The sequence below is a fragment of the Hoplias malabaricus genome, chromosome 2 (genome assembly GCF_029633855.1).
Source record: "Hoplias malabaricus isolate fHopMal1 chromosome 2, fHopMal1.hap1, whole genome shotgun sequence".
Lineage (NCBI taxonomy): Eukaryota > Metazoa > Chordata > Actinopteri > Characiformes > Erythrinidae > Hoplias > Hoplias malabaricus.
The window spans coordinates 82,227,840-82,243,136 of NC_089801.1; the positions used below are offsets into that span (position 1 = coordinate 82,227,840).

Genomic DNA, 15,297 nt, shown 5'->3' on the forward strand with positions numbered 1-15,297 from the left:
TGTTCGGCTTGAGATCAACTGGTGCATGTCTTTGTGGGTTGGGTTCAAACCCAATTCCCTGTTAAGTATGTTCTTTGGCTCGACAGGTTTCTAAGGTTGTCTTAGGAATTCAGGTCCTCTTGCCTCAATTACAGTCAATCAATCAATCAAATTTTATTTATATAGCGCTTTTCACAACAAAAAGTCGTCACAAAGCAGCTTTACAGAGATCCGGGTCCAAGCCTCCTATGAGCAAGCCAGGGGCAACAGTGGCAAGGAAAAACTACCTCAGCACACGAGGAAGAAACCTTGGAAGGAACCAAGACTCATACGGGGAACCCATCCTCCTCGGGTCGACACCGGAGAAACAACAGAGAACAGAAGTAAAAGTGAAATGATGACCGATGAAGGGGTTATAGTAATATAAATGTAGTATATTAGTGATGATAGAGAAGCAGAAATGAAAATGGTGAGGATGATGATATTAGTGATGTATGAGTCTGATGAAGGAGGAGGTGATCAGGGATTCTGTGTGAGTTAAAATTAGGTGCAGAGTTAATCTGAGATAAAACAGCATGGCCAAGCATGATAGTGTAGATGAGACAAGGCCAGGATCTTGTACAGGACACGGGCTGGATCAGGGCAACACCTGGAGAGCAGCAGGACATCTCAAAGCATGAGAGAGAGACAGGAGAAAGAAAGCCGGACAAAGGGAACAAATAAAAATACAGAGGTTAGTAGGGTCATGGTAAAGAATGGGCAAATTTGTCCTGCAAAAAAAGCTTCCACTGGTCAGGCAAGAGAACCCAGAGACAGACAGCGTGTTGGCGATTAGTACAAAGCTAACTAAGAATGCTGTAGCTATGGTGATATGACAGGGTTAATACAGAACAGTGATAATATGAAAACCAGGCCGAACACCAATATAGAAGGAGTAACCTGAAAGTTAATGATTAACCAAAAGCTTGTTTGAAAAGGTAGGTTTTTAATCTAGATTTAAAGATTGAGAGTGTGTCTGAGCCCCGAACAGTAACCGGAAGGCTATTCCAGAGTTGAGGAGCTTTGTGAGAAAAGGCTCTTCCTCCTGCTGTGTTTTTCTTAATGCGAGGAACTAAGAGTAGATGGGCATCCTGTGAACGAAGAGTACGTGACGGGCGATAAGGTATGAGAAGTTCAGTAAGATACTGCGGGCCTAAACCATTTAGAGATTTATAAGCTAAGAGGAGTATTTTATAGTCAATGCGAAATTTTACAGGTAGCCAGTGTAGGGACGAGAGAACTGGGGTGATATGTTCGAATTTTCTAGCTCTAGTGAGCACCCTGGCTGCTGCATTTTGAACTAACTGAAGCTTGTGTAACGCTTTGCACGAGCTCCCTGCCAGGAGCGCATTGCAGTAGTCTAGACGTGAAGTTATAAAAGCATGCACTAGTTTCTCTGCATCTTTTAATGATAAAATATGCTGAATTTTGGCAATATTGCGTAGGTGGAAGAAGGCGGTTTTGACTGTATTGGATATGTGGGTATCAAATGTGAGAGTCGAATCAAAGGCTACCCCTAAGTTTTTAATGATGGCATTGTGTTTTACTGTTGAATTATCAAGATTAATAGCAGCATTTCTGAGTGAATGTATCTGAGTATCTGTACCTAGTAACAAGACCTCAGTTTTATCAGAATTTAACATGAGAAAATTTTGCATCATCCAGTCTTTAATTTCAGTTAGACATTCTGTTATTTTACGTAGACTGTTACATTTTACAGCTGTTATCTCTCCCCAGATGAATGTCTTTTTATGGGAACAGTGGGGTCAAAAGCATCTTGAATGTAAGATAATTTGATGTGGTAGAGAGTATGTGTAGAATTTGCAGCATCTGTATGTTTAATACCTCTGGAAAGCACTTTGAGGTCTCCTTGTTGTCCAATTAAAAGGCATTTATACCAGTAACAGGGTTGAAACGCATTGGGAAAACTTCCTTTGGATCCAAGATCTACTGTTCAGCCTCTCACACTTCCTGGTTTAACAAGCTCATTCAAATCATTAGTTCATAGAAAACTGTCCGATGTTTGGCCATCACACTTTGAAGTGTGTTTACGAAGCATGGTCTTTAGTTTAAATGGAAACCTGGGAGTCGCTACGTTTTCATAACCTGTGGATGCATGTTAGGATCATCTGAGCATTGAACTGGGGGTTTGCTCTGTCAGACCAGGATGGCCGAGTGGTTAAGGCGTTGGACTTAAGATCCAATGGGCGCCTGCCCACGTGGGTTCGAACCCCACTCCTGGTAGTTGTCCTTTACTTACTCAGTGAATGAGGAAGGATCCTCCTTAGATTAGAATCTGTTGCCTGAGAACATAATCTCCCCTCCTGCTGAACACCTTTGCACTTGTGGAGTAAATGTGTCTCTATGCCATCAGCACGCTGGCCTGGTGGTTAGGGAAATGAGCTTGTAACTAGAAGGTTGCCTATTGCATTCCCAGAGCTGCCTTGTCATGACTCAAGTGTCTTCGAGTAAACCCCTAACTGCTCCCCATGTGTGCTCACTGTTACACTAGTGTTTAAATGTGTCTGACTGCACGGGCTGGCTTTAAACGCAGAGAAAAGACGCCTCTGTGGCCAGTAAAGTAATTCTCATTTTAGAATCTGTGACAATTACATCCTTAATGATGAAATTTCCTTTCAACTTCCACACCAGGATGGCCGAGTGGTTAAGGCGTTGGACTTAAGATCCAATGGGTGTATGCCCTCGTGGGTTCGAACCCCACTCCTGGTAGTGGTCATCTCTTTAGGTAACAGCAAGAAAAATGATTGTCCGTCGACTTCAATCAGTGTTCCCTGAGGAATCCTCTTCTACCCTCCTCCTGAACCTCTTTGGAAAAGGGTGGTACATCTCATGGGTGGTGTGTTCTTACACCATGTGCACGCTACGTGTACTTGTAGACAAATTCTAGATCTGAAAACTAACTAATTTCATGACAATAAAATTAAGTGTTCGGCTTGAGATCAACTGGTGCATGTCTTTGTGGGTTGGGTTCAAACCCAATTCCCTGTTAAGTATGTTCTTTGGCTCGACAGGTTTCTAAGGTTGTCTTAGGAATTCAGGTCCTCTTGCCTCAATTACAGTCAATCAATCAATCAAATTTTATTTATATAGCGCTTTTCACAACAAAAAGTCGTCACAAAGCAGCTTTACAGAGATCCGGGTCCAAGCCTCCTATGAGCAAGCCAGGGGCAACAGTGGCAAGGAAAAACTACCTCAGCACACGAGGAAGAAACCTTGGAAGGAACCAAGACTCATACGGGGAACCCATCCTCCTCGGGTCGACACCGGAGAAACAACAGAGAACAGAAGTAAAAGTGAAATGATGACCGATGAAGGGGTTATAGTAATATAAATGTAGTATATTAGTGATGATAGAGAAGCAGAAATGAAAATGGTGAGGATGATGATATTAGTGATGTATGAGTCTGATGAAGGAGGAGGTGATCAGGGATTCTGTGTGAGTTAAAATTAGGTGCAGAGTTAATCTGAGATAAAACAGCATGGCCAAGCATGATAGTGTAGATGAGACAAGGCCAGGATCTTTTACAGGACACGGGCTGGATCAGGGCAACACCTGGAGAGCAGCAGGACATCTCAAAGCATGAGAGAGAGACAGGAGAAAGAAAGCCGGACAAAGGGAACAAATAAAAATACAGAGGTTAGTAGGGTCATGGTAAAGAATGGGCAAATTTGTCCTGCAAAAAAAGCTTCCACTGGTCAGGCAAGAGAACCCAGCGACAGACAGCGTGTTGGCGATTACTACAAAGCTAACTAAGAATGCTGTAGCTATGGTGATATGACAGGGTTTATACAGAACAGTGATAATATGAAAACCAGGCCGAACACCAATATAGAAGGAGTAACCTGAAAGTTAATGATTAACCAAAAGCTTGTTTGAAAAGGTAGGTTTTTAATCTGGATTTAAAGATTGAGAGTGTGTCTGAGCCCCGAACAGTAACCGGAAGGCTATTCCAGAGTTGAGGAGCTTTGTGAGAAAAGGCTCTTCCTCCTGCTGTGTTTTTCTTAATGCGAGGAACTAAGAGTAGATGGGCATCCTGTGAACGAAGAGTACGTGACGGGCGATAAGGTATGAGAAGTTCAGTAAGATACTGCGGGCCTAAACCATTTAGAGATTTATAAGCTAAGAGGAGTATTTTATAGTCAATGCGAAATTTTACAGGTAGCCAGTGTAGGGACGAGAGAACTGGGGTGATATGTTCGAATTTTCTAGCTCTAGTGAGCACTCTGGCTGCTGCATTTTGAACTAACTGAAGCTTGTGTAACGCTTTGCACGAGCTCCCTGCCAGGAGCGCATTGCAGTAGTCTAGACGTGAAGTTATAAAAGCATGCACTAGTTTCTCTGCATCTTTTAATGATAAAATATGCCGAATTTTGGCAATATTGCGTAGGTGGAAGAAGGCGGTTTTGACTGTATTGGATATGTGGGTATCAAATGTGAGAGTCGAATCAAAGGCTACCCCTAAGTTTTTAATGATGGCATTGTGTTTTACTGTTGAATTATCAAGATTAATAGCAGCATTTCTGAGTGAATGTATCTGAGTATCTGTACCTAGTAACAAGACCTCAGTTTTATCAGAATTTAACATGAGAAAATTTTGCATCATCCAGTCTTTAATTTCAGTTAGACATTCTGTTATTTTACGTAGACTGTTACATTTTACAGCTGTTATCTCTCCCCAGATGAATGTCTTTTTATGGGAACAGTGGGGTCAAAAGCATCTTGAATGTAAGATAATTTGATGTGGTAGAGAGTATGTGTAGAATTTGCAGCATCTGTATGTTTAATACCTCTGGAAAGCACTTTGAGGTCTCCTTGTTGTCCAATTAAAAGGCATTTATACCAGTAACAGGGTTGAAACGCATTGGGAAAACTTCCTTTGGATCCAAGATCTACTGTTCAGCCTCTCACACTTCCTGGTTTAACAAGCTCATTCAAATCATTAGTTCATAGAAAACTGTCCGATGTTTGGCCATCACACTTTGAAGTGTGTTTACGAAGCATGGTCTTTAGTTTAAATGGAAACCTGGGAGTCGCTACGTTTTCATAACCTGTGGATGCATGTTAGGATCATCTGAGCATTGAACTGGGGGTTTGCTCTGTCAGACCAGGATGGCCGAGTGGTTAAGGCGTTGGACTTAAGATCCAATGGGCGCCTGCCCACGTGGGTTCGAACCCCACTCCTGGTAGTTGTCCTTTACTTACTCAGTGAATGAGGAAGGATCCTCCTTAGATTAGAATCTGTTGCCTGAGAACATAATCTCCCCTCCTGCTGAACACCTTTGCACTTGTGGAGTAAATGTGTCTCTATGCCATCAGCACGCTGGCCTGGTGGTTAGGGAAATGAGCTTGTAACTAGAAGGTTGCCTATTGCATTCCCAGAGCTGCCTTGTCATGACTCAAGTGTCTTCGAGTAAACCCCTAACTGCTCCCCATGTGTGCTCACTGTTACACTAGTGTTTAAATGTGTCTGACTGCACGGGCTGGCTTTAAACGCAGAGAAAAGACGCCTCTGTGGCCAGTAAAGTAATTCTCATTTTAGAATCTGTGACAATTACATCCTTAATGATGAAATTTCCTTTCAACTTCCACACCAGGATGGCCGAGTGGTTAAGGCGTTGGACTTAAGATCCAATGGGTGTATGCCCTCGTGGGTTCGAACCCCACTCCTGGTAGTGGTCATCTCTTTAGGTAACAGCAAGAAAAATGATTGTCCGTCGACTTCAATCAGTGTTCCCTGAGGAATCCTCTTCTACCCTCCTCCTGAACCTCTTTGGAAAAGGGTGGTACATCTCATGGGTGGTGTGTTCTTACACCATGTGCACGCTACGTGTACTTGTAGACAAATTCTAGATCTGAAAACTAACTAATTTCATGACAATAAAATTAAGTGTTCGGCTTGAGATCAACTGGTGCATGTCTTTGTGGGTTGGGTTCAAACCCAATTCCCTGTTAAGTATGTTCTTTGGCTCGACAGGTTTCTAAGGTTGTCTTAGGAATTCAGGTCCTCTTGCCTCAATTACAGTCAATCAATCAATCAAATTTTATTTATATAGCGCTTTTCACAACAAAAAGTCGTCACAAAGCAGCTTTACAGAGATCCGGGTCCAAGCCTCCTATGAGCAAGCCAGAGGCAACAGTGGCAAGGAAAAACTACCTCAGCACACGAGGAAGAAACCTTGGAAGGAACCAAGACTCATACGGGGAACCCATCCTCCTCGGGTCGACACCGGAGAAACAACAGAGAACAGAAGTAAAAGTGAAATGATGACCGATGAAGGGGTTATAGTAATATAAATGTAGTATATTAGTGATGATAGAGAAGCAGAAATGAAAATGGTGAGGATGATGATATTAGTGATGTATGAGTCTGATGAAGGAGGAGGTGATCAGGGATTCTGTGTGAGTTAAAATTAGGTGCAGAGTTAATCTGAGATAAAACAGCATGGCCAAGCATGATAGTGTAGATGAGACAAGGCCAGGATCTTTTACAGGACACGGGCTGGATCAGGGCAACACCTGAAGAGCAGCAGGACATCTCAAAGCATGAGAGAGAGACAGGAGAAAGAAAGCCGGACAAAGGGAACAAATAAAAATACAGAGGTTAGTAGGGTCATGGTAAAGAACGGGCAAATTTGTCCTGCAAAAAAAGCTTCCACTGGTCAGGCAAGAGAACCCAGCGACAGACAGCGTGTTGGCGATTACTACAAAGCTAACTAAGAATGCTGTAGCTATGGTGATATGACAGGGTTAATACAGAACAGTGATAATATGAAAACCAGGCCGAACACCAATATAGAAGGAGTAACCTGAAAGTTAATGATTAACCAAAAGCTTGTTTGAAAAGGTAGGTTTTTAATCTAGATTTAAAGATTGAGAGTGTGTCTGAGCCCCGAACAGTAACCGGAAGGCTATTCCAGAGTTGAGGAGCTTTGTGAGAAAAGGCTCTTCCTCCTGCTGTGTTTTTCTTAATGCGAGGAACTAAGAGTAGATGGGCATCCTGTGAACGAAGAGTACGTGACGGGCGATAAGGTATGAGAAGTTCAGTAAGATACTGCGGGCCTAAACCATTTAGAGATTTATAAGCTAAGAGGAGTATTTTATAGTCAATGCGAAATTTTACAGGTAGCCAGTGTAGGGACGAGAGAACTGGGGTGATATGTTCGAATTTTCTAGCTCTAGTGAGCACCCTGGCTGCTGCATCTTGAACTAACTGAAGCTTGTGTAACGCTTTGCACGAGCTCCCTGCCAGGAGCGCATTGCAGTAGTCTAGACGTGAAGTTATAAAAGCATGCACTAGTTTCTCTGCATCTTTTAATGATAAAATATGCCGAATTTTGGCAATATTGCGTAGGTGGAAGAAGGCGGTTTTGACTGTATTGGATATGTGGGTATCAAATGTGAGAGTCGAATCAAAGGCTACCCCTAAGTTTTTAATGATGGCATTGTGTTTTACTGTTGAATTATCAAGATTAATAGCAGCATTTCTGAGTGAATGTATCTGAGTATCTGTACCTAGTAACAAGACCTCAGTTTTATCAGAATTTAACATGAGAAAATTTTGCATCATCCAGTCTTTAATTTCAGTTAGACATTCTGTTATTTTACGTAGACTGTTACATTTTACAGCTGTTATCTCTCCCCAGATGAATGTCTTTTTATGGGAACAGTGGGGTCAAAAGCATCTTGAATGTAAGATAATTTGATGTGGTAGAGAGTATGAGAAGAATTTGCAGCATCTGTATGTTTAATACCTCTGGAAAGCACTTTGAGGTCTCCTTGTTGTCCAATTAAAAGGCATTTATACCAGTAACAGGGTTGAAACGCATTGGGAAAACTTCCTTTGGATCCAAGATCTACTGTTCAGCCTCTCACACTTCCTGGTTTAACAAGCTCATTCAAATCATTAGTTCATAGAAAACTGTCCGATGTTTGGCCATCACACTTTGAAGTGTGTTTACGAAGCATGGTCTTTAGTTTAAATGGAAACCTGGGAGTCGCTACGTTTTCATAACCTGTGGATGCATGTTAGGATCATCTGAGAATTGAACTGGCGGTTTGCTCTGTCAGACCAGGATGGCCGAGTGGTTAAGGCGTTGGACTTAAGATCCAATGGGCGCCTGCCCACGTGGGTTCGAACCCCACTCCTGGTAGTTGTCCTTTACTTACTCAGTGAATGAGGAAGGATCCTCCTTAGATTAGAATCTGTTGCCTGAGAACATAATCTCCCCTCCTGCTGAACACCTTTGCACTTGTGGAGTAAATGTGTCTCTATGCCATCAGCACGCTGGCCTGGTGGTTAGGGAAATGAGCTTGTAACTAGAAGGTTGCCTATTGCATTCCCAGAGCTGCCTTGTCATGACTCAAGTGTCTTCGAGTAAACCCCTAACTGCTCCCCATGTGTGCTCACTGTTACACTAGTGTTTAAATGTGTCTGACTGCACGGGCTGGCTTTAAACGCAGAGAAAAGACGCCTCTGTGGCCAGTAAAGTAATTCTCATTTTAGAATCTGTGACAATTACATCCTTAATGATGAAATTTCCTTTCAACTTCCACACCAGGATGGCCGAGTGGTTAAGGCGTTGGACTTAAGATTCAATGGGTGTATGCCCTCGTGGGTTCGAACCCCACTCCTGGTAGTGGTCATCTCTTTAGGTAACAGCAAGAAAAATGATTGTCCGTCGACTTCAATCAGTGTTCCCTGAGGAATCCTCTTCTACCCTCCTCCTGAACCTCTTTGGAAAAGGGTGGTACATCTCATGGGTGGTGTGTTCTTACACCATGTGCACGCTACGTGTACTTGTAGACAAATTCTAGATCTGAAAACTAACTAATTTCATGACAATAAAATTAAGTGTTCGGCTTGAGATCAACTGGTGCATGTCTTTGTGGGTTGGGTTCAAACCCAATTCCCTGTTAAGTATGTTCTTTGGCTCGACAGGTTTCTAAGGTTGTCTTAGGAATTCAGGTCCTCTTGCCTCAATTACAGTCAATCAATCAATCAAATTTTATTTATATAGCGCTTTTCACAACGAAAAGTCGTCACAAAGCAGCTTTACAGAGATCCGGGTCCAAGCCTCCTATGAGCAAGCCAGGGGCAACAGTGGCAAGGAAAAACTACCTCAGCACACGAGGAAGAAACCTTGGAAGGAACCAAGACTCATACGGGGAACCCATCCTCCTCGGGTCGACACCGGAGAAACAACAGAGAACAGAAGTAAAAGTGAAATGATGACCGATGAAGGGGTTATAGTAATATAAATGTAGTATATTAGTGATGATAGAGAAGCAGAAATGAAAATGGTGAGGATGATGATATTAGTGATGTATGAGTCTGATGAAGGAGGAGGTGATCAGGGATTCTGTGTGAGTTAAAATTAGGTGCAGAGTTAATCTGAGATAAAACAGCATGGCCAAGCATGATAGTGTAGATGAGACAAGGCCAGGATCTTGTACAGGACACGGGCTGGATCAGGGCAACACCTGGAGAGCAGCAGGACATCTCAAAGCATGAGAGAGAGACAGGAGAAAGAAAGCCGGACAAAGGGAACAAATAAAAATACAGAGGTTAGTAGGGTCATGGTAAAGAATGGGCAAATTTGTCCTGCAAAAAAAGCTTCCACTGGTCAGGCAAGAGAACCCAGAGACAGACAGCGTGTTGGCGATTAGTACAAAGCTAACTAAGAATGCTGTAGCTATGGTGATATGACAGGGTTAATACAGAACAGTGATAATATGAAAACCAGGCCGAACACCAATATAGAAGGAGTAACCTGAAAGTTAATGATTAACCAAAAGCTTGTTTGAAAAGGTAGGTTTTTAATCTAGATTTAAAGATTGAGAGTGTGTCTGAGCCCCGAACAGTAACCGGAAGGCTATTCCAGAGTTGAGGAGCTTTGTGAGAAAAGGCTCTTCCTCCTGCTGTGTTTTTCTTAATGCGAGGAACTAAGAGTAGATGGGCATCCTGTGAACGAAGAGTACGTGACGGGCGATAAGGTATGAGAAGTTCAGTAAGATACTGCGGGCCTAAACCATTTAGAGATTTATAAGCTAAGAGGAGTATTTTATAGTCAATGCGAAATTTTACAGGTAGCCAGTGTAGGGACGAGAGAACTGGGGTGATATGTTCGAATTTTCTAGCTCTAGTGAGCACCCTGGCTGCTGCATTTTGAACTAACTGAAGCTTGTGTAACGCTTTGCACGAGCTCCCTGCCAGGAGCGCATTGCAGTAGTCTAGACGTGAAGTTATAAAAGCATGCACTAGTTTCTCTGCATCTTTTAATGATAAAATATGCCGAATTTTGGCAATATTGCGTAGGTGGAAGAAGGCGGTTTTGACTGTATTGGATATGTGGGTATCAAATGTGAGAGTCGAATCAAAGGCTACCCCTAAGTTTTTAATGATGGCATTGTGTTTTACTGTTGAATTATCAAGATTAATAGCAGCATTTCTGAGTGAATGTATCTGAGTATCTGTACCTAGTAACAAGACCTCAGTTTTATCAGAATTTAACATGAGAAAATTTTGCATCATCCAGTCTTTAATTTCAGTTAGACATTCTGTTATTTTACGTAGACTGTTACATTTTACAGCTGTTATCTCTCCCCAGATGAATGTCTTTTTATGGGAACAGTGGGGTCAAAAGCATCTTGAATGTAAGATAATTTGATGTGGTAGAGAGTATGTGTAGAATTTGCAGCATCTGTATGTTTAATACCTCTGGAAAGCACTTTGAGGTCTCCTTGTTGTCCAATTAAAAGGCATTTATACCAGTAACAGGGTTGAAACGCATTGGGAAAACTTCCTTTGGATCCAAGATCTACTGTTCAGCCTCTCACACTTCCTGGTTTAACAAGCTCATTCAAATCATTAGTTCATAGAAAACTGTCCGATGTTTGGCCATCACACTTTGAAGTGTGTTTACGAAGCATGGTCTTTAGTTTAAATGGAAACCTGGGAGTCGCTACGTTTTCATAACCTGTGGATGCATGTTAGTATCATCTGAGAATTGAACTGGGGGTTTGCTCTGTCAGACCAGGATGGCCGAGTGGTTAAGGCGTTGGACTTAAGATCCAATGGGCGCCTGCCCACGTGGGTTCGAACCCCACTCCTGGTAGATGTCCTTTACTTACTCAGTGAATGAGGAAGGATCCTCCTTAGATTAGAATCTGTTGCCTGAGAACATAATCTCCCCTCCTGCTGAACACCTTTGCACTTGTGGAGCAAATGTGTCTCTATGCCATCAGCACGCTGGCCTGGTGGTTAGGGAAATGAGCTTGTAACTAGAAGGTTGCCTATTGCATTCCCAGAGCTGCCTTGTCATGACTCAAGTGTCTTCGAGTAAACCCCTAACTGCTCCCCATGTGTGCTCACTGTTACACTAGTGTTTAAATGTGTCTGACTGCACGGGCTGGCTTTAAACGCAGAGAAAAGACGCCTCTGTGGCCAGTAAAGTAATTCTCATTTTAGAATCTGTGACAATTACATCCTTAATGATGAAATTTCTTTTCAACTGCCACACCAGGATGGCCGAGTGGTTAAGGCGTTGGACTTAAGATCCAATGGGTGTATGCCCTCGTGGGTTCGAACCCCACTCCTGGTAGTGGTCATCTCTTTAGGTAACAGCAAGAAAAATGATTGTCCGTCGACTTCAATCAGTGTTCCCTGAGGAATCCTCTTCTACCCTCCTCCTGAACCTCTTTGGAAAAGGGTGGTACATCTCATGGGTGGTGTGTTCTTACACCATGTGCACGCTACGTGTACTTGTAGACAAATTCTAGATCTGAAAACTAACTAATTTCATGACAATAAAATTAAGTGTTCGGCTTGAGATCAACTGGTGCATGTCTTTGTGGGTTGGGTTCAAACCCAATTCCCTGTTAAGTATGTTCTTTGGCTCGACAGGTTTCTAAGGTTGTCTTAGGAATTCAGGTCCTCTTGCCTCAATTACAGTCAATCAATCAATCAAATTTTATTTATATAGCGCTTTTCACAACGAAAAGTCGTCACAAAGCAGCTTTACAGAGATCCGGGTCCAAGCCTCCTATGAGCAAGCCAGGGGCAACAGTGGCAAGGAAAAACTACCTCAGCACACGAGGAAGAAACCTTGGAAGGAACCAAGACTCATACGGGGAACCCATCCTCCTCGGGTCGACACCGGAGAAACAACAGAGAACAGAAGTAAAAGTGAAATGATGACCGATGAAGGGGTTATAGTAATATAAATGTAGTATATTAGTGATGATAGAGAAGCAGAAATGAAAATGGTGAGGATGATGATATTAGTGATGTATGAGTCTGATGAAGGAGGAGGTGATCAGGGATTCTGTGTGAGTTAAAATTAGGTGCAGAGTTAATCTGAGATAAAACAGCATGGCCAAGCATGATAGTGTAGATGAGACAAGGCCAGGATCTTGTACAGGACACGGGCTGGATCAGGGCAACACCTGGAGAGCAGCAGGACATCTCAAAGCATGAGAGAGAGACAGGAGAAAGAAAGCCGGACAAAGGGAACAAATAAAAATACAGAGGTTAGTAGGGTCATGGTAAAGAATGGGCAAATTTGTCCTGCAAAAAAAGCTTCCACTGGTCAGGCAAGAGAACCCAGAGACAGACAGCGTGTTGGCGATTAGTACAAAGCTAACTAAGAATGCTGTAGCTATGGTGATATGACAGGGTTAATACAGAACAGTGATAATATGAAAACCAGGCCGAACACCAATATAGAAGGAGTAACCTGAAAGTTAATGATTAACCAAAAGCTTGTTTGAAAAGGTAGGTTTTTAATCTAGATTTAAAGATTGAGAGTGTGTCTGAGCCCCGAACAGTAACCGGAAGGCTATTCCAGAGTTGAGGAGCTTTGTGAGAAAAGGCTCTTCCTCCTGCTGTGTTTTTCTTAATGCGAGGAACTAAGAGTAGATGGGCATCCTGTGAACGAAGAGTACGTGACGGGCGATAAGGTATGAGAAGTTCAGTAAGATACTGCGGGCCTAAACCATTTAGAGATTTATAAGCTAAGAGGAGTATTTTATAGTCAATGCGAAATTTTACAGGTAGCCAGTGTAGGGACGAGAGAACTGGGGTGATATGTTCGAATTTTCTAGCTCTAGTGAGCACCCTGGCTGCTGCATTTTGAACTAACTGAAGCTTGTGTAACGCTTTGCACGAGCTCCCTGCCAGGAGCGCATTGCAGTAGTCTAGACGTGAAGTTATAAAAGCATGCACTAGTTTCTCTGCATCTTTTAATGATAAAATATGCCGAATTTTGGCAATATTGCGTAGGTGGAAGAAGGCGGTTTTGACTGTATTGGATATGTGGGTATCAAATGTGAGAGTCGAATCAAAGGCTACCCCTAAGTTTTTAATGATGGCATTGTGTTTTACTGTTGAATTATCAAGATTAATAGCAGCATTTCTGAGTGAATGTATCTGAGTATCTGTACCTAGTAACAAGACCTCAGTTTTATCAGAATTTAACATGAGAAAATTTTGCATCATCCAGTCTTTAATTTCAGTTAGACATTCTGTTATTTTACGTAGACTGTTACATTTTACAGCTGTTATCTCTCCCCAGATGAATGTCTTTTTATGGGAACAGTGGGGTCAAAAGCATCTTGAATGTAAGATAATTTGATGTGGTAGAGAGTATGTGTAGAATTTGCAGCATCTGTATGTTTAATACCTCTGGAAAGCACTTTGAGGTCTCCTTGTTGTCCAATTAAAAGGCATTTATACCAGTAACAGGGTTGAAACGCATTGGGAAAACTTCCTTTGGATCCAAGATCTACTGTTCAGCCTCTCACACTTCCTGGTTTAACAAGCTCATTCAAATCATTAGTTCATAGAAAACTGTCCGATGTTTGGCCATCACACTTTGAAGTGTGTTTACGAAGCATGGTCTTTAGTTTAAATGGAAACCTGGGAGTCGCTACGTTTTCATAACCTGTGGATGCATGTTAGGATCATCTGAGCATTGAACTGGGGGTTTGCTCTGTCAGTCCAGGATGGCCGAGTGGTTAAGGCGTTGGACTTAAGATCCAATGGGCGCCTGCCCACGTGGGTTCGAACCCCACTCCTGGTAGTTGTCCTTTACTTACTCAGTGAATGAGGAAGGATCCTCCTTAGATTAGAATCTGTTGCCTGAGAACATAATCTCCCCTCCTGCTGAACACCTTTGCACTTGTGGAGTAAATGTGTCTCTATGCCATCAGCACGCTGGCCTGGTGGTTAGGGAAATGAGCTTGTAACTAGAAGGTTGCCTATTGCATTCCCAGAGCTGCCTTGTCATGACTCAAGTGTCTTCGAGTAAACCCCTAACTGCTCCCCATGTGTGCTCACTGTTACACTAGTGTTTAAATGTGTCTGACTGCACGGGCTGGCTTTAAACGCAGAGAAAAGACGCCTCTGTGGCCAGTAAAGTAATTCTCATTTTAGAATCTGTGACAATTACATCCTTAATGATGAAATTTCCTTTCAACTTCCACACCAGGATGGCCGAGTGGTTAAGGCGTTGGACTTAAGATCCAATGGGTGTATGCCCTCGTGGGTTCGAACCCCACTCCTGGTAGTGGTCATCTCTTTAGGTAACAGCAAGAAAAATGATTGTCCGTCGACTTCAATCAGTGTTCCCTGAGGAATCCTCTTCTACCCTCCTCCTGAACCTCTTTGGAAAAGGGTGGTACATCTCATGGGTGGTGTGTTCTTACACCATGTGCACGCTACGTGTACTTGTAGACAAATTCTAGATCTGAAAACTAACTAATTTCATGACAATAAAATTAAGTGTTCGGCTTGAGATCAACTGGTGCATGTCTTTGTGGGTTGGGTTCAAACCCAATTCCCTGTTAAGTATGTTCTTTGGCTCGACAGGTTTCTAAGGTTGTCTTAGGAATTCAGGTCCTCTTGCCTCAATTACAGTCAATCAATCAATCAAATTTTATTTATATAGCGCTTTTCACAACAAAAAGTCGTCACAAAGCAGCTTTACAGAGATCCGGGTCCAAGCCTCCTATGAGCAAGCCAGGGGCAACAGTGGCAAGGAAAAACTACCTCAGCACACGAGGAAGAAACCTTGGAAGGAACCAAGACTCATACGGGGAACCCATCCTCCTCGGGTCGACACCGGAGAAACAACAGAGAACAGAAGTAAAAGTGAAATGATGACCGATGAAGGGGTTATAGTAATATAAATGTAGTATATTAGTGATGATAGAGAAGCAGAAATGAAAATGGTGAGGATGATGATATTAGTGATGTATGA

The 15,297-nt window shown here is 42.6% G+C and overlaps 10 non-coding genes across 10 annotated transcripts; all 10 read left to right on the forward strand.

Annotated features, from left to right (window-relative positions):
* The first annotated feature begins 2,179 nt into the window (after positions 1-2,179).
* Positions 2,180-2,262, forward strand: trnal-uaa (transfer RNA leucine (anticodon UAA)). The gene has a single exon. It is a non-coding gene; the product is annotated as a tRNA-Leu (tRNA).
* Positions 2,263-2,665: 403 nt separating this feature from the next.
* On the forward strand, positions 2,666-2,748 carry trnal-uaa (transfer RNA leucine (anticodon UAA)). The gene has a single exon. It is a non-coding gene; the product is annotated as a tRNA-Leu (tRNA).
* A 2,395-nt stretch (positions 2,749-5,143) lies between these two features.
* trnal-uaa (transfer RNA leucine (anticodon UAA)) lies at positions 5,144-5,226 on the forward strand. Its single transcript has one exon. It is a non-coding gene; the product is annotated as a tRNA-Leu (tRNA).
* A 403-nt stretch (positions 5,227-5,629) lies between these two features.
* Positions 5,630-5,712, forward strand: trnal-uaa (transfer RNA leucine (anticodon UAA)). The gene has a single exon. It is a non-coding gene; the product is annotated as a tRNA-Leu (tRNA).
* Positions 5,713-8,107: 2,395 nt separating this feature from the next.
* Positions 8,108-8,190, forward strand: trnal-uaa (transfer RNA leucine (anticodon UAA)). Its single transcript has one exon. It is a non-coding gene; the product is annotated as a tRNA-Leu (tRNA).
* Positions 8,191-8,593: 403 nt separating this feature from the next.
* On the forward strand, positions 8,594-8,676 carry trnal-uaa (transfer RNA leucine (anticodon UAA)). The gene has a single exon. It is a non-coding gene; the product is annotated as a tRNA-Leu (tRNA).
* Positions 8,677-11,071: 2,395 nt separating this feature from the next.
* On the forward strand, positions 11,072-11,154 carry trnal-uaa (transfer RNA leucine (anticodon UAA)). The gene has a single exon. It is a non-coding gene; the product is annotated as a tRNA-Leu (tRNA).
* A 403-nt stretch (positions 11,155-11,557) lies between these two features.
* Positions 11,558-11,640, forward strand: trnal-uaa (transfer RNA leucine (anticodon UAA)). The gene has a single exon. It is a non-coding gene; the product is annotated as a tRNA-Leu (tRNA).
* A 2,395-nt stretch (positions 11,641-14,035) lies between these two features.
* Positions 14,036-14,118, forward strand: trnal-uaa (transfer RNA leucine (anticodon UAA)). The gene has a single exon. It is a non-coding gene; the product is annotated as a tRNA-Leu (tRNA).
* A 403-nt stretch (positions 14,119-14,521) lies between these two features.
* Positions 14,522-14,604, forward strand: trnal-uaa (transfer RNA leucine (anticodon UAA)). The gene has a single exon. It is a non-coding gene; the product is annotated as a tRNA-Leu (tRNA).
* Positions 14,605-15,297: the final 693 nt, after the last annotated feature.